Below are 27,892 nucleotides of genomic sequence, written 5' to 3'. Positions count from 1 at the left end.
TGAGTCCACCATTAAGTTTTTCACCTACGAGAGCTTGTCTTTGGCCTAGCCACTTCTTCCTCTACCCGCTGCCTGCTATTGTCGTAGTTGATACTATAGCGAACCGCAGGTGATCACTGTGGGTGTAGTCATCGTCTACTCTCCAGTTCGAACTACTTGTCAGGCCAGGACTCCGCTCTGTTCCGAGTAAATGTGCTTTTGATACCAACATTAGCCAGATCGACGCTGGTTCGTAAAACGGCTTCCCAATTCCATTGCCCAGACATTGAAGTCTCCGCTATTACCACCGGCCTTCGCCCTGTCAGCACGGTCGTGATACAGTCTAGCATCTGCGTAAACCGCTCGATCGACCATCACGGAGACGTGAAGTAAACCCCGTTTACTTTGGCGATCACGAAGCCCTCGTATATAGTAGACACTAACTCCTGGACGGGTCATTTATCCGTCGTCCATGTGGCCGCCATTTTTCGGACCCATCCGCGACCCAATTGCCGCTACTGGCGGGTATGGGTATGGGTCCCATTTGAGCTGCGTCACAGTGGTTCAGGTTCAGGTGCCTTACCTGTTCTGTGATTTGTCAGTTACGGCTCTCCTGAAGGCCGGGTACCGTGCACCTCCCGTTGGGTGATTGTTGTTCGCGGATTTCCTGGAGCAAATCAAACACGCGGGTGGATTCGTGTAACCTTGTGCCTTTTGGTCTACGCCGCCGCATCTCCTGCACATATTGCTCCTGTCAGGGCCTTTACAGTCCCATGACTTGTGTCCAGACACCTGAGGCAAACCTCCGGTGGCTCGTGCAAGGTTAGTTAACTGACCAATTGGTATACTGACCAACTCACCTCGAGCTTCCCTAGTTTGACGGACTTATTTACGTCCGCCACAGGTTGCTGTAACAAGGCTGCTTGTGTCCCTGCCGGGCTTTTTCGTAGTTGAACGGCTGCGTTGACCACCTGCACTGTTGCGGCAGTGCCGTGACGAGCTCTTCCGCGTCAATGATCTTATCTAGGTTCTTTGGGGGTTTCCAGTTAGACTTGTGAATGAGGCTTTGGCTTGTCAATCCGTAAATGGCGGATTTGATTCCCGTTCTGGTCGGGAACTTTTCTCGACTGCCCTGGGCATAGTGTTCTTGCCTCACAATGTATAAATGCATGCAATGGCGAGCGAATAAAGTCCTTCAATTGATGACTGTGGAAGTGCTGAAGATAAGGCAGGCCAAGTTCCAGTGGGAACGTAGAGCCACAAAGAAGAAGGTTCTTCACCTTCAGAGTTGCCTTTGCTGTAAGAACCCTCACCTCGACTCCCTCACCAAGGATCTCTTTCACCAGACTTTTGTGGGCGATGCCCATGCCCTCTTTATCGCACTTGAGCTCGAGGATCATTTAGCCCGTACGAATAAGTCTAATACTGTGTACGTCGGCTCCACGAGTTTGGCATCGCTTCGCATCCCCAGACAACCAGTAATCGGATAAGATGGTGCATGAGATGGTAAAGTGGAGGCCATATGCGTGCATGCCTCCATTTAGCCGCAAGTAAAATGTACGCATATCGCCTCCACTTTAACGTCTTATTCAACATCTTCCGTGACGGAAGCGAGCAGCTACATCAATCAATCCACCAGATTATTATAAAGATTTGGGAGGATGAAGAATTGCCCATTAGTTGGTTGGATGGCCTCATATGCCCAATCTACAAGAAAGGGCACAGACTGGAGTGTGCCAATTACAGAGGGATGACCCTTTTAAATTCGGCATATAAGATACTGTCGCGTGTCCTGTTCAACAGACTGCGACCTCTTGAGGAGTCCTTCGTCGGCGAATACCAGGCTGGTTTTCGCGAGGGCCGATCAACGACGGATCAAATGTTTACCCTGCGGATGATCCTAGATAAATTTCGGGAATATAACTTGCAGAATCACCATCTGTTCATTGATTTTAAAGCAGCGTACGATTCAATGAAAAGAAATGAGCTTTGGCAGATAATGTCAGAACATGGTTTTCCGGCGAAACTAATTGGGCTGATACGCGCAACGCTGGATGGATCAAAATCAAGTATTCGGATCGCGGACGAAGTGTCTATGTCGTTTGTGACCTTGGATGGATTGAAGCAGGAGGATGCTCTTTCAAATTTATTGTTCAACATTGCACTCGAAGGAGCGCTTAGGAGGTCAGGCGTGCATAGGAATGGCTCTATCATCACACGGTCGCACATGCTCCTCGGTTTTGCGGACGATATTGATCTCATCGACATCGATCGTAGGGCAGTGGAGGAAGCTTATGCTCCTCTGAAGAGAGAGACAGCGAGGATAGGCTTGACGATTAACTCTACCAAGACGAAGTACATGATAGCGGGTAGAGACAGAAGCAGGCCTAGTGGTGTTAGTGTTGAGGTAGTGATTGATGGGGAAGTGTTTGAAGTTGTTGAAGAATTTGTTTATCTTGGAACACTTGTGACATGTGACAATGACGTTTCCCGTGAAGTGAAAAGGTGTATTGCAGCTGCGAATAGGGCCTTTTACGGATTGCGTAGCCAGCTTAGGTCCCGCAACTTGCAAACGCAAACAAAATTTGCTCTGTATAAGACGCTGATTCTTCCGGTTGCCTTCTACGGTCACGAAGCGAGGACGTTAAAGGAGGTAGAACGAAAAGCTTTTGGAGTTTTTGAGCGCAAAGTGCTGCGGACAATTCTCGGTGGGAAACAAGAAAATAAAGTGTGACGCAGACGCATGAATCACGAGTTGTACCAAGTGTACGAAGATGCGACTATTGTGAAACGTATAAAATACGGCAGACTTCAGTGGGCTGGACACGTAGTGCGAATGTTGGAAGAAAGAATAGCGAAAACAATATTCAGCAGAGAACCCGGTAGAGGTAGGCGACTTCGTGGGCGGCCGCGAACTCGCTGGCTGCACGCGGTTGAAGAAGATCTACGATCCCTACACTTTCGGGGAAACTGGAGGAACATCGCCCAACACCGACGAAGATGGTGCTCTACTATACGCTCGGCATTGGAGTAAAGTTACTTTGTAGCCAACAAGGAAAGGTAGGTACGTGTCGGTCATCTCAGGCCCACTCTTCCCGTCTTTCCAGTACGCGAGGCTGGGGACCGACTTGCCTGCTTTACTGCCGATCTTTAGGGTGACAGCCGCTCGGCCTTGCGGGCGCCGCCTGGCTTCACCTAACGGCTGTCTCATTGTCGTAAGCAATAGCATCCACGGGCTACCCACGAAAGCGAAGGCCTCCGTCTGGATAGGTTTCTGAATTCTGTCTTCGCGGGTTCAGCCGTTGCTGCAGAACCATGAGTTTGTCATGGCTTTGCTTGGCTGCCATCATTGACTTTCGAAGTCACCTCAGCACTTGCATCTGGGCATGCTTGAGGTCCTTGCTGATGTTGGGCTTCGATGATGCAAAGTCATTGATACAAGCAAACTGTTGCTCAGCCACTTCCAGCGCAGAGAGCCCATCTCGGTTTTGGTTGATGGCCCTCATCAACCACGCTCCATCCACTACCTCACCTGACAAATTAGCCGGGAAGGAGATCGGATTGCCATCTCGCTGGCACTGCGTGCGCAGCTTCCTACGCCCCCTTCCGCTCTCCTCAACGGAGACTTAGACCATCCGCTTCGTGTGAAAGGGTTAGCCTCGCCACTATAACTCCTTCAATTTTGATTGTTTTTATTTTGCCACATATTAAATCTCCTGAATCGCACGGGAAAGAAGGCCCGCCACACCAGAGCACTGCCTCAACGCGGTAAGGTACAACATACTGTGGGGGTGCCCAAGTAACCATTAGCACTTTATTTCGTCTCTATGGGCATACAGGGCTATTACTCGGCCAATATAGAGCACGTCAGTTTGATGAGAGCACTCTATTAGCACGTACGGCGAATAATAGTGCCTACTGGTTACTTGGGAGGTATCCCACAGGCTCCGTTAACGACCGAGAATCTTTTTCACTCCCTCGATCACTCATTTCTCGGCACGGGTCGCTTGACACTTTGACACCTGGATTGGATCCGAGCCCGCGTTTGGAAAGGAGTTCCAGCAAGGTCGGGGCAGGGGGAGACCTCATACCGGCACGTCCTCCTGTGTGCTGGCTAATAGGGCCTTACAAACGGGAAGGCCAAGTCGCTGTACACGCGGTATCAGTTCTTGATACTTGCTGTGCAGTTTGAAGCAGGCGTGGTTTGAGTAGTTCTGGCTTTTTGCCACAAAAGTTCAGTTGCAGGGGCCCGTGGTGCAGTGGTCACACGTACACTTCTGAAGTGGATGATCATGGCTTCGATCCCAGCCCCGGCACTGGCAATTTTTCGTTAGCTGCTCTTCCTCGAGAGTGGCTGACACTGACCCTCTTCTGATCCAAAAGCTCTAACGGACCCGAATAATTGGATATCGGCAAACGGGAATTCATAATGGATCCTCAATCGGACTGGCAAAGGAACAAAAGCTACACATCCACATTCATCCTGCTCATCATTCTTGTAACCGCTGGTTCCACATTTGTAGCTTGTAGGCTCCTCCACAACCTTCCTGTTTATTTCCTTCACCTGCCAGTAAGCCACTAAAGCATTAATCCGGCCCTGATAGACGAACTGACAGCCTTACTGGTGGCGACATCCTTAGCTGTCAAAGGGAGTCTTTCGCTTATTTGAATAGCACTCGTTTCGGGTGCTCACACTCACACTCGGTGACAGCGGTTTGAGTAACTAGTTGATCTAACCGTAAGAGTAACTATCTTTTTAAGTGGATAGAGTGCCAGTTGTCAAACTTCGGGATTACTTGAATCTTCTACCTATTCGGGTAAAGTGGTTAGAAGACAAGGAGAAAGTTTCTGTCCATCAGCAACCACAGATATAGGAAGTGCGCGCCTCTAAAAACGATATTAAAATAAACCTAGTGTTTTGTACATTGCTAGTTTAAAGTAAAAGTGCAATTGATTATAAAAGAAAAGGTAATTTTTAAAAGAACTGGGCAAAAAAATATGGTGTACTTGTGTGGTAATCGGGGGGTGGGAATAACCAGGAGGAGACATGTTCAATAATGCGCCATAGGTCCAAAAACGGGCCTTTTCTTCTTTTTCTATCACCGGAACAACCTAGACATCAACGTCGGACTTCCAAAAACCGGTAATCGATACCGGGCAAGAACGCCGTCATCGCCGCCATTTTGAGGAGCCTAGGAGGACAAAAGGACGACAAAGGCCGTACCACGCGTACCTTCCGGCGCCATTTTGGATATAGACTACGCTCACCTTCTGGTAGTGAACCAGGAAACACGCCTGCATGCAAACCGGCAAACCGCAAGGTCCCTCTATCACGCCCGGCCTCTATCGGAGAGCACCGAACCGGCAGCCGCCTGGTCCTTCCATACCGTCCGGCACGTCAAACGGAGAGCATCGATCCGGCATCCGTCAGGTCCCTCCATCACGCCCGGCCTCTCTATCAGAGAGCCCCGATCCGGCAAACCGGCAGGTCCCCCCACGCCCGGCCCCTCTATCGGAGAGTACACCGAACCGGCAGCCACTTAGTACCTCCATACAGTCCGACCCGTCAAACGGAAAGCACCGATCCGGCAACCGCCAGGTCCCTCCCTACCGCACGGCCCATCCATCGGAGAACATCGATCTGGCAACCGCTCGGTCCCTCCATACCGCCCGGCCCATTCAACGGAGAGTATCGATCCGACGAACCGCCAGGGTCCCTCCATACCGTCCAGCCCGTCAAACGCAGAGCATCGAGCCGGCAGCCGCCTGGTCCCTCCATACCGTCCGGCCGTCAAACGGAGAGTATCGATCCGACGAACTGCCAGGGTCCCTCCATACCGCCCGGCGCCTCCATCAGGAAGTGCGTCGATTTAGTAATCCGCCTGGATCCATCCAAACCGCCAGGCCAAAACCGCCCGAAGTACGCAGTGTGCGTCGATCATCCACCGTGCTACGTCAACCGTCAACGAACACGCCCAGGTGTCTGTTGAGCAGATTATTCCCCCATGGTTTAGAGGAAGAAGAAAAAAGAGCGTTCTTCAAATACATGAGAGTCCGTCACTTTGTGGCAATCCCCTGCGAGATCCGTTACCGTATTTTATGGTCGAACACAATGTCAGTGCTACGTTTGTTCCACACATCAAGAGAGTTTCGTCTCCATTTCCGACTGATGCAGATGTGGTTGATTCGATTTTCCGTCACATCATCATGGGAAACCCATGTCACTTTGTGTACTGGGTACTGGGAAAAAGCGATCCCCCAATCACCATATCATTGCTGCCACAAAACTCTGCAAACAGCCCTCTGTTCTCGATCATTTCTCCAAGGCCATGGCGTCCCATGACGTGCTCATAGTCCGAGTTGTCGGAACCAACCTTCGCGTTGAAGTCGCCCATTAGGATCTTGATATCACCTTTTGAAATCTTATCCACGACATTATTCAGTTGACAGTAGAAGTTCTCTTTGTCTTGCAATTCGGCAGCATCGGTTGGCGCGTAACATAGGATGGCAAGGTTTAGAATCCGTGTTTTGGCTCTGGCTACAATTATCCTCTTATTAATAAGTTCCCACTTCATGAACGCCACGTGGGCGTGAGCACTGAGCAGTAAACCAACTCCATGGTGGCGAGGAGCGTATTCATCTCGTAGGTCAGAGTATAGCAGAATTTGACCCGACGCTAATCTGTGTTTTTGCAAAGCTCGGACAACGGACTTCGCTCTTTCCTTGAATCTTAAGCTTCAGCTTCTGTTGAGGAATTCAAAATTTCTAAACTAGAAGATGAATCCTGCCCACTTGTATAACTGTGTGGTTCACCCAAAATAATGATGTTCATCTTCTGGCGAACCAACTGCAGCTGATTCGGCAGGTTCTACATTTGTTTTGTGTTGGTTCTTCGATCCGGCGAACCGTGAACACATACTCTCCATGTGTTAATTTGCCACCACATATTTCAAATATGGTTTGGCTCGTGGATATTTGGCAATAATGAGTATATTTTCCTGTATCCTATAGATTAAGCGGATGACCATGAAAAAAGGTGTCATTTAACAACCATGCGTCTCCATGTGCTAAATTTTCCATACACGACAACTTACTCACCAAACTGTGTTCTCAGTATTGTTACCACATATGTAAAAGTACTCGGCAATAAGTTTTATTTGCTTTCAACCCATCCGCCGAACATGGACAGAAGGTAAACTGCTAACTTATCCTGCTTGGTTGCATGTCACGGTGTTTGTTTGTCTTTGACACTTTTATCGAATATCTGTCGCCGGAACATCGTCCCCCCCCCCCCCCGCCCTCATCAGACATAGATAGGTACCGATGATATTGGAGAGAATCGAAATTTGATTGGAAAAGTTGTCCGGCCACACAAGTTTGGTTTAGGTGGGGGACCAATAAGCGAGAGCCAATCAGGTCCACCTTGGACCATCCAGCATCAACAACCTACATAAGCAGCATGAACGAACATTGAACATCGACAAATAAATGGAAGTTTTCAGTTGGTTACTTTGATCTGCTTACCCTCTAGTGTTTCAGTGGAATTATTTACAGTGCTTGTCTCTAGAAAAGTTATAGACTCAGTCGCTGTCTCTCGTACTTCTACGATCACCTTTTCCGGTCCGTGCTGCCAGCCGGTGTCCCACTCTGTGGATGGATTGGAGAGGAGGAAAAGGAAATTATTAATAAATCGTGAAGTGTGCTTGACCAAGCTATGAATATTACCGGAAATTTCTGTAGTCTGTTGCTGGTCATTTTGACTTTCGTCGTAATCCAGCTTGATCTGTCAAGGAAGAGAAAAAAATGTTTAAATTTAACAAATATTTCCTATTTTTCATGACATTTGAGTATGCTTTGAAAACAGGTTTTTATTTTTGATGGCTTTATATTTACAAGTGATGGAACCTACTCTATTATAAATTGTGCATGATTTGAGTTCTGAGCAAAGAGCTCGGGTGTTTTCCTTGACCGCGATAGTCAAGCGCGTACGCTTGTCGCTGACCTTGAGGCAGTTGAAGGAGGGGGGGGGGGTCTCATTAGTCCTGACATCCTTTCATGTGTTTACCGCAAATGACTTCAGGATTTCTTCCATCCATTTTTCACAGAATTTAATTTTCAAATTGATGATCCAGGTGTGTAGTTTAACTATTTTGGATTGGCTTTCTCAGTCACTAAGTCAAGACAAGTATGTTATACTGTTCCGACGTTTCGGCCTTTTGGCTGTGGCCTTCTTCAGGGATTGTATTGTCTACTGTCTACTGTCATGAATAATTTCTCCGGATTTGCCCATGGGAGGATAGATGGAGTTTTCATGCCTGCTGTTCGCTAGTTTAACAATTTTGAGAATTTTTTCTTTTAGCTACACAACCACTCAACACTGCAACGACCATTTCAAAATGGTTGTGTAGTTTAGCAAGGATTATTTTTGGGTTCACTTCGCTCCATTAACAACCAAGTTTGGAGTTGAATTCTGGTAAAAGTTACGCTGCCACGTGTACGCCAATTTCAATGAAATGTCGTACCATTAGGTAGAATTGAAACCAATTTCTTTCGACTGAATATACAATGATATTAAATTAAGGTTCTTCCAAATCCAAACGACCATTCCATTCATTTTGATTCGCTTCTTGTTTCAGAGATCATCTTACATTCAGAACGACATCAAATTTCAACAAATAGAACAACGGTGCAATTTCTCGTTGAAATGGTTCCAACGAAAATGTAATCAATCGAGACGGGGCTGTTTGATCTCTGAGCTAGCATTAACCTAATTGAAATGCATTGTGGTCGCAGTTCCACATGCCGGCGAACTCGAACTCCGGGCGGGTGGGCGGTCGCTATGCACATATGGCATTAAGTTGCAAAGCCAAGAGTTATGCACTTGTTGCTCGCGCTCAGTCGTCCCCGTGGAGGTATGTGGGAAGCATAGAGTACCACGACGACGGGAACGGCAAAATCAACTCACCGTGCAATGCGCTTTATTTCATGCAATATTTATGAAGCTCTCTCTCTTTGTAGGTATCAACAGTAGTGCAGTGCATCCTTTCAGCGGCTGCATTTTCGTTGATGATGTGGAAACACGATCTGCCACATTTTGTCGGAGCGGAAACTGCTGTTCAGTAGTCGACGACAACGACAGATGGTGCTCGACACTGGAGGGGCAATAAACCTTGGGGGCACAGTGCCAGCAGTGGGGGTAGGTTTCAGCCAATTTGACTATGTAGCGGTTTGGCGACAGCGGTTTGTTACACTCATGCCAGAAGTGACGTTATTGGATTGGCTTTTATAAAGAATCAGTGCATAGACAAACAGACGAAATGCTTGGGGCTATCTGAACCATCGCTACGGGAACACAAACGTGTGCGCCGAAATTGTAGCTAATTGTATATACATTCCAGGGAGCGTCAGCAATAAAACATATTAGTACTGCGGCTAGTTGGATGGACTAATATGCCCAATTTACTGCAGAGAACACTAACTAGAATGTACTAATCACAAAGGGTAACCCTTTTAATAGACTGAGGCCTTTTGAGCGGTCCTTCATTGGCGAATGCAAGGCTGGTTTTCGTGAGGGCCGATCAACGACCGATCAAATGTTCAACCTGTGCATGATCCGATCGTAGACAAATTTCGTTTTTGACTATTGATTCGAATTGACTAAATCATTCGTGACATTGGATGGATTAAGTAGGGTGACGCTCTTTCAAATTTACGGTTTTACCTTGCACTCGAAGAAGCGATTTGGAGATCTGGCGTGCAGAGGAATGGTTCTAGCATCACAGAATTGCATATGCTCCTTGGCATTTCCGGCGGTATTGTTCTAATCGGTATCGTGGGGGAAGTGGAGGGAGTTTGTGCTCCTCTGAAGAGGACGCCAGCGAGGCGAGATCGACCAAGACGAAGTACGTGTTTGCAGGTAGAGACAGAAGCAAGTCTAGTGTTAATAGTACCGAAGCTGTGATTGATGGGAATATGTTATTATTATTTATTTATTTACCGCAGCTGCTAATTTAGTCTTACGTAACCGGCTTAGGCGATGCCGGTGATGGTGAATTGGTTTAACCCAGTGATTCCCAAAGTGGGCGAAATCGCCCCCCAGGGGGCGAAAATCACACCGAGGGGGGGGCGAAAATGTGAAAAACCAAAATTGGGGGGCGAAAATACTAAAAAGGGGGCGATTTTTAAATAATAGAGAAATATCAAAAGTATTGAAATACAAGTCCAGAATGTCAACTGAATCATTAAAATTCCCTGACATTTCAAGATTCTTTGTTTCTAGGATTATTAAAAAATGTATGTACAGCTACTTCAGATTACCGACTCCGGTTAAATTTTACTGGGGTTTTGAACTGCTGACTTCTCGGTAGTTTTGTCGTTACAGAAAAGTCAGTAAACTATAAAATTCAAGATGTGTCAATAGTTACCGAAAGCCCCAGTAATTTTTCGTAACAAATTTACTGACTTTTCGGTTCATTATTTGTTTACTGCTACAGGGCTACCCGATTTTTCAAATAGAATCCACATCATCCTCGATTATTTATTATATTTATTAATCATTCCTAGTATTTCTCATGATCTCCTAGCAGATTGTTGTCTCTAGGACGCTACTTGATTCGGACCCTTGAGCGGATTTTCCCTATGAATCGTCTTTGCCTTACTAGGGAAGCACAAAATCTGCAACAATGTTCTAAGCTGAACAAGATGGATGCACCAGACAAATTTTGAGAAGCCTCCTGCAGTAGTTGTGCTCTGGTTGTGCCTGTTTGGCAGTAGAAGCCTCACAATCAGCACCGTTTCGGGAAACCGATCTACTCCAAGCGTGCACTTTGTTGCAGATTTTGGATAATTACTTACCCTAGTTGGCAAAAACGCAGCAATGGCTAAATTTCTTACAAAAACGAATGGTGATTGATGATGCTGGTGGAGTAGAAAGCTCACTGTCGTTTGACAGCTGCTCGGAAGGGCAGCCGAATGTTAACGATTATTTCTTACGAAAACTCGGTAAAAAATCAATCGTTACTGAAAGTCGGTACTAGGTTTTACTGATTTTTGGCTATGTTCAGTAAGTTATCAATATAACTGTAAATTCAGTTGTTGCAGTTATCATATTCAGTAAAAAGTAAAGCCTTTTTACTGAAGGTCAGTAACTTTTTGTGAAGAATACCGAAATGTCGCTAATTCAGTGATTTACAGATCGAGCTCGGTTGAAAAGATTACCGAAGAGCTAAATCATAAATAAGTGTGTACTTGTTCCTAGATCGACTAAATTTAACAGTATTTTTTTTTTTTAAGATTGTGTGAACTGCCAGAGTAAGAGGCCATCATGTTTAATAATCAAACATCTTGATTGAAAATATTTGTATATCCAAGAAGCAAAGAAGAACAAAAAAGATTGCTACACGAATTTCTGAAAAAATTCCTAGTGATTTTGAATATCCAATAAATAAGAAACTTCTGTGGCAAAAAATCGGGATTGACTTTTGTCCAAATTATGAAAGTTTTTTTTTTGACTTGATAAGAAAATTTTGTTTTTAATTTATATGCGTTCATGGAAATTTCAATCAAAATCATGAAGTTTAAGATGAATCTTAAAACACTTTTCGGATAGAATACGTCACACATTGTTGGAAGTTATTTCAGTAAAGCTTCCCGGAGGAATTCCAAACATTGTTTATTACTAGTGGCTTTGTTTATTATTAGTGGTTTCGTGGTCGTGCGACTACTGTCATCAAGCACTTAGTCGCATCGTGCTGAGGAGCGTGAGTTCGATTCCCGCCGCAACAGTCAGGAAAAGTTTTCGGCTGTGCCACTGGGCGTTGCATGCTAGTCCGTTGTCTAGTATCGTGCTTCCTTCAAAGAACTTGTAGCTCACTGGAAGCATTAAACGTGTGCGTGTCTTTTTACTAAGAGCAATTTAGAAAATTTTCCACAAATTCAGCATTGAGCTTCCTGAAAACCGAGTAACGACTGCATGTCTGCATATCTACTTATTTGACAATAAAAAGTTCTCCAACTCATAGAAAGCTTTTGAATCCGCATCACTGGATTTTCTTAATTTTCATTTACTGATTTTTTTTTTAATTTCTTTGTATTTGTGAATTTTAACTTAATGCTAATTCTTCACACTTTCATTTACTGAGCAAAGCTGACTACATTTGAAAATACAGCAATATATTCCTGAATTGTACTTTTAGCATAAAATATATTTTTGTAATTGTTTTGCCTTTCTCGTACACTAAGTGTACTGGAAAGGCTATATGTTCACTCCAAAAATGACTTTTTGATAGAAGGCCCGGAGGGTCGAGTCACATATACCAATCGACTCAGCTCGACGAATTGAGGTGATGTCTGTGTGTGTGTATGTGTGTATATGTGTGCGTGTGTGTGTATGTGTGTATGTGTGTGTACAAAAAACTCACATCACTTTTTGGCAGTAAACCTCAACCGATTTTAATGACCAACGGTTCATTCGACGCGGCATATAGTTCCGTTGTTTCCTATTGAATATGGTTCGGAACGGTTCAGCCGTTCCGGAGTTCTGGCCATTAAGGTGTTCAAGATCGGTACCGCTGGGAGGGGCAAGACATGAAAATGCAACAAACCCATGCATGCGGCATATCAAACCACGCCCTTTTAGATCATCTGATAAATGGTAAGCAAGAAAATAGTCTCAGACCATTTCTGAACCGGTAGTGTTCCAGAACCGGTTCCGGATGTCCCGCCGGAAGTGGCCAAATTTAAAAGAGAACCAAACCCATGCGTGCGACACATCAAACCACGGCATTTTCGATAATCTGATGAACGGTAAGCAGGAAAATAGTCTCAGACCAAATCAGAACCGGTAGTATTCCGGAACCGGTTCCGGATGTCTCGCCGGAGGTTGCCAAATAAAAAAGAGAACTAAACCCATGCATGTGACACATCACACAGCGGCATTTTCGGGAACCTGATGAACGGTTAGCAGGAAAATAGTATCAGATCATATCTGAACCGGTAGTGTTCCGGAACCTGTTCCGGATGTCCCGCCGAAAGTGGCCAAATATAAAAAAGAACCAAACCCATGCATGCGACATATCAAATCACGGCTTTTCCAATACCCTGATGGATGGTTATTAAGGAAGTAGGCTCAGACCACATTGGAGACTGCCAGTTGTATTGCGGAACCAGTTCCGGGTGTCTCGTCGGAAATCGCCTTATATAAAAGTGAACCAAACCCATGCATACGACACATCAGAGCGCGGCTTTTTTGATAACCTAATGAAAGGTTAACAAGAAACTTGTCTCCGACCATATCTGAACCGGTAGTGTTCCGGATGTCCCACCGGAAGTGTCCAAATATAATAGTGAACCAAACCCATGCATGCGACACATCAAACAGCAGCTTTTTCTGTAACCTGATGAAAGGTTAGCAAAAAAGTAGTCGCAGACCAAATTTGGGACAACAGGTCCTGTCCGGGAACCGACTTTGGGTGTCTTGTCATAAGTGGTAAAATATAAAAGTTAACCGAATCTATGCATGCGACATACCAAATCGCGGCTTTTTCAATGACCTAATTGACAGTTTGTCAGCAAAAAGTCTCAGACGTACATTTGGGAGAACCGGTAGTGTTGAAGAACAGGTAACGAGTGCCCCACCGAAAATGGTAAAATATAGAAGTAAACCAAAATCATGCATGAGGCCATCCATTAAATACGTCACGATCCTACGGGGAGAGGGGGTTGTTAAAGTGACAAGCTATTTTACCCTCGAGCAGTCGCGTCTTCAGCCACCCTCAGCGACACTATGCACATGCTTTGTACTACAAATGAGCTTTTTTCATGGTGCGTATACTCAGTACACGACGCGACCGCTCCGGGTTAAGTACAGCGGCCCTTCGTTCGTTGCAAAATGTTTACTTTGCAACGAGCGAATGCCATTCACCAATTGCAACGTCACTTTGACAGTAAAGTGCATTGAACTGCACTGACAGCACAAATTTGACACCTGATTGCTTGTTAATTGCAAACACGTGTAAAATTTTGCAATTAGCGGACTTGCAACCAAAAAGCGTTGCAATGAGCGGGTTTGCAACGAGAGAACGGGCGCTGTATAGGAAAAACGCGTACGAAGAGGGGAGGGGGAGCTTCGAAAATTACCAATTTCAGCGTGCGTACTTAATGGATGCTCCCCATGTAACACATCGATTCGCGGCTTTTTAGGCAGTGGACAAGAAAATAGCCATATACAATATTTGGGACAACCAGTAGTGCCATGGAAGCGGTTCCAGGTGTCCGCCGGAAATGGTCAAACGTAAAATTGAACCAAACTCAAGCATGCGGCACTTCAAAATGTGGATTTATGAAAGAAAACAAAACCAATGTTAGCAATAAATCAAATCGTGGCTTTTTTGACAGTCTGGTAAACGTTGGGTAAGATTAAAACTGAAGAAATAGTCAAAGTCTTCATATATGAACAAGAGAATAAAATCGTAACCAAAGTAATCTCATCAAACCACACCATTTAAAATTCCTGTGGTGTTAATATAAAGTAGGATGCGTAAATTATAATTTGATCGCATCTACATTGAATAAAGTTTTTCCAATCTTCTTTTGCGTCTAAAACTACTGTGCACATTTTGGTTCATAAGGAGGTCAAATTTTACATGAATCGTATTAAGCGTATAAGTGTTCTCAGGATCGGCTTATGTCGACGTAAAGATCATGAGTACATATTTAACGAGAAAGGCACTATCACCACTAGGTGGATTAATCTGGATTTTTATGTTAGGGTGGTCCAAAATCTTTAAAACTACATAAATCATTGAAAAAAATCGATTACCTACGTTTTCTTACAATCGATCAATTCAGATACACACAATGTTGGCTGACAAGACGTGGTCTATTCTCAGGGACCCTCCAAAGACCAGGTGACGTTTACGGTGGATACACGGAGGTGAACTAACTAGTTAAAATTGGGTCAGATAGCCACATATAGTGTACTGCGTAAAATTTGAACTGCTTTTTATCAATCTCGTTTCAACGATTTCATATATACTCATCCGAATTTAGGTTGTAATGTGCGTTGATCTCTGTTATCACTTGTCGAAGCAACCAAAATAACCCTATATATAAAAAATTGGCAATACAAATTCGCAATATTGGAGAGAGTTGTTGATAAACGATCACAGAGATCAGTAATCATATTGCTGAATAGTAGAGCTCAAATCTATATCACTTTGTGTGTCGTTCAGTAGAAATGTGTTCTACGAAAACGCATGAATAACATACAATAAAACATTAAGTTTTTGAAAAAAATATAAGGAGTTTCACTAAAGAGCGTAACATTTTTCGTTTCATAAAATTGCGATTAAAATAATCAAAGATTGCCTTGGTGATCGCGACGTTCACGCAGAAAAATATTTAACATAGCGTTTTACGCCATTTAGTGAATTCCTCATATATTTTATAGATGACTGCTGCTTTGAGCTGTAGCGATGTGCGTGTAGAAAAGAAGCGCGCAGGTGTCGACGAATTTGTGTCACTATATATTGAAACTACGGTAGAAGTTTGTGAATCGAAAAAGCAATCAGTTTAAGAAAACCTATGAGCAATGGTTTGTAGTTATTGTTACATGTTTTTCGCCTTTATATTATTTTTAAGGTTAAAAGAGTTAATTGCATTTGGTGATCTTTAACAATGCGGTATAGGTAGTGTCTAAGTAAATAAAAGCTTAATCATTCTTAGTCATCACTCTTCTCCTCTTCAGCTAACTATTTTTAACTGGAGCACCCACATTCTTGCGTTTTCTCTATCAAAAAATAAAATAATATTTAAAAAAAAATAAATAAATAAAAAAAATAAAAAAGTGTTAGAGCTGAAGCCATTACGTTATTACTACATCCCCACCCCCCCCCCCCCTTATTCCGCTCCCGCACCCCTTATGGCCAGGGCCCTTATGGGCCCATATAGCCGAGGCGGTAAACGCACGGGTATTCAGCATGACCATGCTGAGGGTGACGGGTTCGATTCCCGGTCGGTCCAGGATCTTTTCGTAAAGGAAATTTCCTTGACTTCCTTGGGCATAGAGTATCTTCGTGCCTGCCACACGATATACGCATGCAAAATGGCCATTGGCAGAGGAAGCTCTCAGTTAATAACTGTGGAAGTGCTCATAGAACACTAAGCTGAGAAGCAGGCTTTGTCCCAGCGAGGACGTTACGCCAAGAAGAAGAAGAAGACCCCTTATGGCCACGTGACTTAGTTAAATTCTCTTACTAGAACGAGGATTACACTAAATTGTTAGTATTCTCAAGTAAATTTGAATTATGTTAAGTGAAAATATAAACTTTAAATAATTTCACTTCCTCCACAACCATGCGACTCCATTGTGACATGACAAAAAAAATCGCGCTTAGCGCAAAAATGCCTAAACAGTGAGCTATATAGCCAAAAACTAGACAAAATTGCACGTCAGATCCGGAATATGGCGTCGTTTTCTGATGTTACCTAAACAAGTACTGGATCTCTTTAATACGAAGTTTTTCTCCAGAATTTCATAAAAGTAAATATTTTTGCATGATGTAAAAACATAATAATGTTGTGATTGGAATCCAAACAAACCCTGAAATGTCAAGGTTATTCATACCCAAAAACACGAATTATATTGTGACTTTATCCAAATCTTCCTAAGTTTAACAACGAGCTCATGAAGAAAGCTCATAAAATAAAGACAATAAACACTAGTAAAGTACCACACAAAACCTCAACTTTGAAAAAATCTACAAGAGTCAATTTTTGACCGAATGACTTGAAAATTTGGGATTTTCTTAGTTGAATTATCTATAGAGTAAAGTGGGGCAAAAGTTTCTTTTGATTTTTTTTTTAACTCAATTCAAATTATTTTTTTCGGGTGTCAAGGTTGTTCGAAGCCTTTTAGAAAAAGAGTCTTTCACTCCAACAATTATGGAAATTGATCAATATTTCGAAAAGTTATGACAAAATGTTGGCTTTTGATCAAAAAATTGTAACATGCCATGGTCCTTCCAACGCATGAAATGGAATTGTAATTCGGTATTTTATTTTGGGACGTAACTAGGTATATTATGAAGATGCTTTAGCATGTTTAACTTTTTGCAAAAAAGATTTGGAAATCATTTTTTACACACAGTGGGGCAAAAGTTCGAATTGTGGGGCAAAAGTTCGAGTCATGTGGCAACTTTAGGTAAAAACCTAAAATTGTGCAAAATGTACATCATTCATTTATTTAGTTCACATCAAATTCATGATAATACTGAATCAACAATTTGCCGCCATAATACTCGATTTGCAGCTGCAGCTCTCCAACGTCGGTCACGCCCAACACTCGCCAGATCACGCTCCACCTGGTCCGCCCATCGTGCTCTCTGCGCTCCACGCCTTCTTGTACCAACCGGATGGTTAGCAAACACCAACTTTGCAGGGTTGTTGTCCGGCATTCTTGCAACATGCCCTGCCCACCGTATCCTTCCGGCTTTGGCCACCTTCTGGATGCTGGGTTCGCCATAAAGTGCAGCGAGCTCGTGGTTCATCCTTCTCCGCCACACACCGTTCTCCTGTACGCCGCCGAAGATCGTCCTTAGCACCCGTCGCTCGAAAACTCCGAGTGCTTGCATGTCCTCCTCGAGCATCGTCCACGTCTCGTGCCCGTAGAGAACCATCGGTTATTAACGTCTTGTACATGGTACATTTGGTGCGGGGGTGAATCTTTTTTGACCGCAGTTTCTTCTGGAGCCCATAATAGGCACGACTTCCACTGATGATGCGCCTTCGTATTTCACGGCTCACGTTATTGTCAGCCGTTAGCAAGGAACCGAGGTAGACGAATTCTTCTACCACCTCGAAAGTATCCCCGTCTATCGTAACATTGCTGCCAAGGCTTGTCCTGTCTCGCTCAGTCCCACCTACCAGCATGTACTTTGTCTTAGCCGCATTCACCACCAGTCCGACCTTTGCTGCTTCACGTTTCAGGCGGGTGTACTGTTCTGCCACCGTTCCAAATGTTCTGGCAATAATATCCATGTCATCCGCAAAACAGACAAATTGGCTGGATTTCGTGAAGATCGTACCCCGGCTGTTGAGCCCGGCTCGTCGCATAACACCTTCCAGGGCGATGTTGAATAGTAGGCAGGAAAGTCCATCACCTTGTCGTAGTCCCCGTCGAGATTCAAATGAACTGGATAGCTCACCCGAAATCCTTACGCTGTTCTGCACACCGTCCATCGTTGCTCTTATCAGTCTAGTCAGCTTCCCGGGAAAGCTGTTCTCGTCCATAATTTTCCATAGCTCTGTGCAGTCGATACTGTCGTATGCCGCTTTGAAGTCGATGAACAGGTGGTGCGTTGGGACCTGGTATTCACGGCATTTCTGGAGGATTCGCCGTACGGTGAAGATCTGGTCCGTTGTCGACCGGCCGTCGATGAAACCGGCTTGGTAACTTCCCACGAACTCATTTACTTTAGGTGAAAGACGACGGAAGATGATCTGGGATAGCACTTTGTAGGCGGCATTCAAAACGGTGATCGCTCGAAAGTTCTCACACATTAACTTGTCGCCTTTCTTGTGGATGGGACAGATTATCCCTTCCTTCCAAAATGTACATATGATCTCTAAGAATGATGGAATTAGTGAGAAAATTCGATCAAAGTTTAAAAAAATGTTGTTTTATCTGGATTTGGCGGAAAACTACTAATTTTTGGTGTATTAAATTTAGCCCTGATTTGGGTAAAATCCAGATCGAACTTTAAAGTGTATTCCAGTTCCAATATCAAATGTTGAGTCGTTTTAGATATTCATATTACCAAAGTGTCAAAATTGTGTGCTACGGTTAGCGAAGTTCCACAAACACTAGATTCGAACTTTTGCCCCAGTGGTGGGGCAAGAGTTCGAATAAGACACACATACAAAAAGTGTTGTAACTCAAAATTGATAAGACATTTGGCGTTACTTTGTTCAGCAAAATTTTAGCTCATGGATGAAAGAATCAACACACGGTATTCATTTATTTTTATCTGCATCGATTTTTTGAAAAAAGTTGAATTTTCAACTAGGGTCGAACTTTTGCCCCACCTTACTCTAATGGAAGAAAAATATTAGAAAAATAAAAAATTGAAGACGTTTTTTGAGGTTTTGTCCGGCTTCCGGCCACTGTGCGGCGGAGCAGCTCGTATTTAAGTTACACCTCGTCCTTTTTTTACGTCCATGCTTGGCTAAGCGACAAAAATTCCTACCGCTAAGACAATGAGCAAACTCAACAGTTTTATATTTTTTAAAACATCTGCGTGATTAGGAGAAGTGTACAAAAATATAAAAATGTGTATTTTGATCATTATTTTGGCAGTAGAATTTTTTTTCGCTAAGCCAATAGTGGACGTAAAATAAGGTTTAGGTGTACTTCTTATATTTCCACCGATGATTATCGAGTTGTGTGGCACCTTTAGAAGGATTGCTTCGAGAATCCTAACTTGCTTATCAATCGACGCATGTCGGCATTGTTCAGTCAGTCCCATAAAGAAGGAGTCCGCTTCAGGACTGTTGGAGCTGACCGATAGCCTCGATCGCCCTTGCTGAATAAGCTCGAAACAGTGCAGGAACGATGGCGTAGAGCACGTCAGCGAGCCTGTCTGGGTCATATTTACCCCCCAACATCCTACTAGGGTTTAGCAGTTGCCTGGACCATGGCCCACTGCGGCAGTGGGAATCTGATTTGGACGATGGCCCAGAGACTCACTTACAAGCTGTTGGATTGTAGGTACATTCTTGGAGGTGCATCACACAGCTCAATGGGGAGCTAGGTATCGACTGGTGAGTAAATGGAAATAAATTGTAAATAAGTTATAGGGTATTGGTTCCCTTAGTAAGCATGTGGCTCCCATTTTCATCCCACGAAAAACAAAGGATTGAAGCGCTATTTGTTTTGTTTCTTATTTTTGTATTTTTTGTTAGAAGTGAGCACCCATGAAAACAAAAAGAACGGAGTGAATCGGTGCCGTAATCGCTTGTTATCGAATAGGATGAAAATGGGAGCATGAGATTACTAATGGCACACATACCCTATATAGATTGAATAAAGCAGAGACACTGCGCTGGTAGCGATACCAGTCAGTGCCTTGGTTTGGAACAAGAAGCCTCGCCTGTATTTATTTCCAACAAGTTATGGGCCCAGGCACGCCCTGGCGGTGGCTCGGAAAGCGAGGAGACCAAGATGCGATACCATCCAATATCCGATGAGGTATCAAGATGCGATGAGGCCTGGTGCCAATAGTCGTTGAGATACCGAGAGGTGGTGAGGATCTAGTATCTTGAAGGACCTGCGCTGGAACCAAGAGGTCGAGGCAGAGGGTGCTGGTTGCAGTGTTAGTAAAAACTCAAAATCTCAAAACTCATGGATGATACTGGAAAAACTTGTAATTGTCATGGATGATTTTTTTCACGCGCGATTCTTGACTCGCCAAACTCACTGCCCTAAAAATCAAGCATGATTTGACTCATGATTTTACTCATTGCTTTATTTCTCGGTTTGCTTATTATTTGCAACGAAGTGTTGACGGTTGTATGACAGAAAGAGGCCATATCTTGCATGTAAAAACATTAAATGTCATTTAAATTGATTTGGATTCGTTTTACAAGTGAACGAGTTTTCGGCGCTTGACTCGCGAGAGCGAGATTTTGCATGAAAATCTCGCGCGTGAGAAAATGATTCAGAATCGCATGCGAGTTTGATCACGCAGGAGCGGTTCATGAGTGAGACTTGAGTGTGATTTTACCAACACTGGCTGGTTGATTGGGACGCTGGAGCTGGATGGCGGAAGGTACTCGGTGTCGGATGAAGCTTGGAGCCAGGAGGAGCTTGGCAGCAAAGATAGCTCGGTAGTTAGAGCAAAGGTGCTAGTACTAGCTCGGCGGGCTTTGGATCCAGGAGGAGTACGGTGACCAGGTATGCTCGGGACGCGTCGGATCTGAGTGTGCGATGAGGAGGAGTGTTGATTGTAGGTACATTCTTGGAGGTGCATCACACAGCTCAGTGAGGAGCTAGGTATTAACTGGTGGGTAAATAGAAATAAATTGTAAATAAGTTATACCTAGATTGAATAAAGGAGAGACACTGCGCTGGTAGAGATATCAGTCAGTGCCTGGGATTGGAACAGAAAGCCTTGCCTGTGTTTTTTTATTTCAACACAAGCGACTTCATTCAGAAAAGATCGCGATATCCAATCAGAGTCAAAATCACGCCTTACAGCTCACGTCGCTTCTGACAACGTGAAGAAGTGTTCCCTTTAAGCAAGCCCATCTCCTGTTCCAGTGCAGCGGTTTCGCTCTGCCAGAAGCTCCGTTTTAAGCGTTTCAAGATTAACGGCAGTGGGATCCACCGTTAACGTCCACTTCGGCGTAACGTTTTCACTCACTACACGCTGATCATTGCTTCACTTTGGACTGCCTGGTACTGCCAATACTAACGATGTCGCTACCCAGCCACCACGTGTTGGATCCCCAGTTCAACATCAACCAGAAGATAAACATCATTATCGGCGCTGACATCTAAGAGGGGCCCCCACAAAAACCTTTTTTGGTTGCTAACATTAGCTTCATTTTTCACATTGCTCAAATACTGTTCGAAAATAAGGAAACACATTTTTGGTCACCTCTCAAAAGGGCCTCCACATCCGCTCGGGCCCCCACAATCCTTAATCCGGGCCTGGGCGCTGAACTGATCTTCTCGTTGCTAGAGCATCAGCTAGAGCCGCTGGGTGTCCGCTACTACAGAAAACCATACTTATACACATCGTATGCGGGAAGATATCAGAACCAGCTCTCGATCCGCCGACAGTCCAGAACAGTCATATCTATACTGATGAAATGCTCAACAAGCAACTCGAAAGTTTTTGGGAAATCGATATCTTCGACGTCGGGAGATCCTACACTCCCGACGAACAACGTTGCGATGATCATTTCCAACAAACCGTTGGACGTAATACAAACGAAAGGTTCGTCTACCGCTGCGAGAGGACGTGTTGCCAATGCTCAGCGACTCCTACCAGCTCGCATTCCATTGCCTCCAGTCTATGGAGAAGAAGGTCACTGTCGACGTAGGTCTTCGTATCGCCTACCACGAGTTCCTGAAGGAGTACGATAGTCTGGGCTACATGGAGGAGATGATTCCGCGCGCGTCGGGAAGCCCGCAGTTTTTCCTACCCCATCATGGCACCCACCGTCCTGAAAGATCCACTACGAAGACACGCGTAGTATTAGATGGAGATGGATCCTGTCGAAGCTTTACTAGCTTATCGCTCAGAGCAGTGCTGTATGTCGGATCAACAGTGCAGCCAGCTCTTACTCTACTGTCATCAACATCCATCTTCCTCGGTACGCTGTCACTGCTGACGCTGAGACGATGTTTCGACAGATCCGCGTGCACCTGGACGACCGGAAGTATCAGCAGATTCTTTTCCGGAAGGATCCATCAGAACCAGTCCACATTTACCAGGTGAAGACCGTCACATATGATCTCGCCAGCTCGAAACTTGTCGGCCATTGATGGAGATGCTGCACCAAGCAGGCTTCCCAGTCAAACAGTGATCGTATAACATGTTGAATAAGATGTTAAAGTTGAGGTAATATGTGAACATTGTACATGCGCCTAAATGGAGGAATGCGTTCACTGGATCAAGTCGCAGTCGAATGTCTGGAAGGTTTTCATCTCAAACCGGATCGTAGAGATCCAACGCCTTACCAAGGACTGCAAATGAAGACACGTTCCATAGGAAATGATTTCCCGTGAGATGATGGCAAGTCAGATCTAGAAGGACGCTTGGTGGTGGCATGGACCAAATTTCCTCAAAGCCCTCGTCGACAGTTGGCCCGAGTGTGTGGTTTCTATGCCGGATCTTCCGGATTTGCAGCAGGAAACCTGTCCAAAGCCTAGTCATCGCTCTGCACAGCGCCACCGTCGGTTCAATACTATACGAACTATTCACGGTCTTATCCACGCTAACTCGTGTCGTAGCACGATGCTAACGATTTTTCAACAATGCAAGGCTCCCACGGAGCGTTTGTTCACTGACTCCAAATAAAGGTAAGCATTCGCTCAAAATTCTCGTATAGGGTAAACAGGTATAATATGCCCCCCCTTAAGCGGAAATGGCAATATACCCTAAACTGGCGCCTTATTCCATCTATTGTCCACTGCAAATCGTTGTTCCTGAAGTCAGTGAAGTGTTGCATGCGAACTTTGCCTTTGGAGGGGCGGCTATGGAAGCTTCGAAACGTTTTTCGAAAACGTTCCAAAATTTACCATTTCAAAACAAACGGGGCAATACGCTCCATCAAAAGAAAAACGTCCAGCCCCGTGATAAAACTGTCCCAGAGAATAATTCCACCACATGCTTATCCTAGGAGGGTCTTTTATTATGTGTTTAACTGCATAAAAGTTGCAAAATAGCCCAAGCGAACAGAGCTAACTGCGTTTACAATGAAGTCAGCTTACAGGAGGTAAAATATTACGCCAAAAGCCTCGATTTCAGACTTTTTGATATTTTCATTGTTTTTCTGTACCAATCTGTACGGACCAGCTTGATGACAATTATTCTTCAATATTCAAGATTTCTAATCGTTCATGCATGCGAAAAGCGCTTGAATCGCTAGAAAATGAAGGGGGGCGTCTTGCCCCGGTGGGGCGCATTATACCCTTTTACCCTAGGTGTAGGTTGGACTTCGTGGACGGCCGCGATCAGATTAGTAGCACGCTTTTGAGGAAGCCAACCTTAAACACTTGCTATATTCTACTGCTAATTTACCAAAATTCTATAAAGATCGTAAGGTCAATGTTCTACTAATGCTAATAAAATACTGAAGTAAAATACTGAACTTAGCTCAACCACAGACAAACAGACGTAACACTTGCGAAATTCCCATCGACCACGCTTTTAACGATCATTTTAAATTTTCATAGTTGTGGCTTTCACAACCAGAGGCGCGCGCATCGTTTTTCTATGCGTTTGACGTTTCACACTAGCGCCTTCTGTTGACGATATGGCACAACACAGTGATTCGTGCAACTTTTCCACCAGGTGATGGTAGTGTGAACTGGGCGATGGATTTTCATGAAAATCGTTCAAGGTGTTACGTCTGTTTGTCTGTGGCTCAACTGTTTTGTTGTATTAGAAACATTTGCCAGAATCCAATCATATTTAGTGGCTCAGCAAGTACTCAATTTGTAATTTTCCCAGTTTTCCCCACAGGGTAATCTGTGATTGAATATCAAATCACAAAAGAGAAATGAAAATACGATTTAACGCCATCTACTCTGGTTACCTACAGCGTATAAGTGAAAAACGGATTCAATGGAGAAGCCGTCCCAAGTGTCCACGTTTTACAGCTTTTCCTAAAAACTTAACAATCCCCATAAAGCCATTGCTTGCTTTTGTCGAAAAGTTTCCCCGTTAGTCTAAAGATAAGCAATCCCATAAACGATGAGAAACAATTCAAGAGAGATTAAATTTTACACTGGCAGTCGGTGGCAAGCTCCCGATATGATTTGCTGAAGAAGTTTTTTTTTCGAAGTGGGGAGTTAGACTGAGAGCCACTCGTGCACCCGTTTTGTCTTGTATTTATCCTATTAGAATTTTTGTGTAATTTCATTTGTTCTCGCTGTTAGCTAGGCGATGGCATTAAAAGCACCATCGTCAGACTTCATTTGATTCGGGCGCCGTAATAGCTCGAGTTCCGACGAATGAAGTTGGGCTTCATTTTTGCTGGGGGAACTGTTGATGCAGTATCTCTGTACAGATCAAATCCATCAAAATCTCCGAGAATGTGGATCTTGTGTGATGGAGAGGCATGGATGTATGTGTCAACAGAATTCTCGAGGAGCGTAAGCAAATACACAATAATCAAACATTTAAGAGCAAAGCATCTATGGAGCTCTCCAAGCGAATTAACAAAGGGAATTTGAGAACAACTCATCACCGCGCAGGCCTTTGGGTTGATAAATGAAACATTTTTAATGTGGCATGTGAATCTACTCGGTTCATTCACATACAAAAATAAGATGGTAATGATAACACTTATTTATTCAGCAGTTAAAATATATAAATTTAACGAAACTGATTGGTCATTCGCATTATGGTGTTCTTCGCTCCCTTCAGATCCTTTTGACTCACAATCAGATGTAGTCTACGCCGGCAATACTCTATGCAGTAATGCAGTTATGCTACTGCACCTAGCAGGCTCCGCCACTTTGAGAACTGTGAAAAGTCTACTACAACTTCCGAAATCTTGAATTGTTAAACAAAGAAGTACGGACGTAATCCTTCTTCAGGTTGTCTGGAAAGTCTGATTGTTTTGGCCAATTGTCCTTGGGAAACTGGAGGAAATCGGGATCAATGTACCACATCGATTGCTTCTGGAAAATAATGTTTTATTTCGTAGAAAACCCAGAAAAATGACCACGTGGTTTATGGATAGCCCCTACCATGATGCTCCAGCAACGCATGTAGTTTGGGTTTCAAGAACAGTAGGTTGTTGGCCTAAGGTCCTCTCCTGCGTGGTCAGGCTACCACCTTAGGTATAGCTTCCGGCGGAGGAGCATATCATGCTCAGCCGCTGGATGCCAGAATAGACGCTGTTTAACCCTTTGGGGACGGATGGATCGTATGTGCCCAGCCGAGAAAATCGACCATCTCAAACGTCTTCTAGACTAGCGAGGTTGCATCCAGAGGGGTGAAAATGCCGTCTCCAAAGGGTTAAGCCGCACCTCCTTGGTGAACAGACGCTTGGGACGTACCTTGTCCGTCAATCTAGATGAAGTAAGAAGGACAACAGTGCCCAATCTGCACTACCAACTAAGCACACAACTTTTAACTGGCTCAAGGATCGGTAAATTCGCCTCACTCCATTCATATTCACTCCTCTTTGCTGAAGCGAATCGAGAAAGATGCAGCAAACGGATAGTCGTGATCAAACACGCAACCCCATCACCAGTGGGAAGCGATGCGCAAGCTGGTTGACATGGATATTCGTGGCCGATCGTCGCAGTTTGGATCGCAAGCGAATGAATGAATGTCGAATGGTGACGAATGCTGGTGAGCGATCGAAGCGGCTATTATCATAACTAGAAGAGAATATCTGCATGTAATGCATACGTTTTTAGTGTATTGTTGTTGAAATGCTAGATTAGCAAAGAAAATAATAAACATTTTTTAAAAACTTCAAATATTCGTACGCGCATTATCACTCACGAATCGCATCACCTCTCCATCGCTTGCGATGCGAATGTGGACGAATGTTTAAATTCCATGTATGGCTTCCCACCGTTCGCCGGTGTTTGCTGTCGTCCCTGACAAGCAAACACACAAACTAAAGCGACAGCCGTTCGCTGCTGACTGTATTCGAGTGTGGAAGAAGATGAAAAGTGGAAATCAGGAACCCTGCTTTGAGCATAAGCATGAGCATGAGCATGATTAATCGACTGCGGTTGCTCCTCTGCTATTGCAAGGACATCTGCATTTACACAAAAAAAAAACAACAGATGATGCTTGGGACTTGCCTTCTCCTCATTGTGTAAATGACACATTCCACGCACCTCTACGCCAAGGGTGTGAAATATCAAAGTGATTGTTTCGCCCCAAGCTTTCCAGCATATGAAAAAGGGTAGATTCAATCTTAGGAAAACCATTTGTTTTACTTAAAATTTGACTAGTTACGTATTAAAGTAGCTAGGTGAAGTAATAGCATTTTATGTAAAAAAAAAATGAAATTTTTCATTGATAATTTTCAAATATGCCTGCTGGCACGGTAAAGTTCGAAAACATTATAACTATTTTTTATTAATGTAGTATAATAACGTATATTTTATACACCCAAAAGACACTTTTCATAAAAATGGGTTTTGATATGTTTTAAGCACTTTTTGCAATAGCCGCAATTTAATGGTGTCCCGTTACGAAAATAGTATATTTGTTGTAATAGTATATTTGTTGTAATTATTACTAGCTTAAGAAAAATGATTTTCAGGATTCTCTTAGTACTCGTGGAGACCTTTCTTCCAACATATGGGTTACCTTGATCGACGCGTTATCTTAGGCGTTCCAATGGGTGCGTAGATTTGGTGTCCCGTTACGAAAATTTTAAAGACATTCATAAGTGGATAAATAAGTTTGGTTTGATCAAATATTTAACCAAAAATCTGTAACCATAATGATATGATATTATAGGGTGTATATATTTTCATTATCCTTCTTGGTGTAACGCCCCTACTGGAACAAAGCTCACTTCTCAGCTCTCCACTGAAACTACGTAAACAAAGGGCAGGTATTCTGGTGGATCAGTATAAAAAGTGATGTTTTATTAAGTTTTGTGATGACAGCATACTCTTTAAAAGCTATAACCTTTTTAACATGTCCTATGAATTACCACCACGATGTATAAAAAGGTTTATAGAATTAAAAGTCTAGCGACCTCCCTCTTGTCGTTTTGGTTGACAACTTTTTTTTCTCGAAATCCGTTTGTTTGTATCGTTACTGGTTGTCGTTAGCTAAACATCAACGAAAAGCCCCCATAATCCCATCCCCTCCAAAAAAAAACTTTGTTCTCTCTAACCTTGACCAAACGGCAAGTTCAACGGTTCTCCAAAACTAACATAGAACAAAAGAGAAATCCCCTTTAAAATGTAAAATTTATTTCAGCGAAAATTGGCTCCTTTATTCCTAAGGCGCTTGAGCCTACCAATAAAGGATTAAAGCAACATGCGACATATGCTTGTAAAGACTTTGTTGGAAAAATGTACAATAGATATCATTGAATCTTCTTCGGATCATTATAATGTAGAATGTGGAAAAACCGAGAAGATAGATACGTCGCACAACCATAGTTTTGGAGATACAATTAAACTTCACGTACCCGC

General features: G+C 43.8%; 1 protein-coding gene across 2 annotated transcripts in view; it reads right to left on the bottom strand.

The window, feature by feature from the left end:
• LOC115260728 (uncharacterized) overlaps nt 1–27,892 on the bottom strand; it is a 243,874-nt gene that overhangs the window by 48,361 nt on the left and 167,621 nt on the right. Inside the window, exons 2-3 of one of the 2 annotated variants that reach the window (XR_009996239.1) lie at nt 7,705–7,762; nt 7,504–7,626 (exon numbers count right to left, since the gene is read on the bottom strand). The exons of the other annotated variant lie outside the window; for it this stretch is intronic. The gene's annotated coding sequence lies outside the window, so the exon portion shown is untranslated. The remainder of the gene's footprint in view (nt 1–7,503; nt 7,627–7,704; nt 7,763–27,892) is intronic. 2 annotated transcript variants of the gene reach the window in all.

Source organism: Aedes albopictus, chromosome 1 (genome assembly GCF_035046485.1).
Source record: "Aedes albopictus strain Foshan chromosome 1, AalbF5, whole genome shotgun sequence".
Classification (NCBI taxonomy): domain Eukaryota; kingdom Metazoa; phylum Arthropoda; class Insecta; order Diptera; family Culicidae; genus Aedes; species Aedes albopictus.
This window is presented reverse-complemented; position numbering and strand designations above follow the sequence as displayed.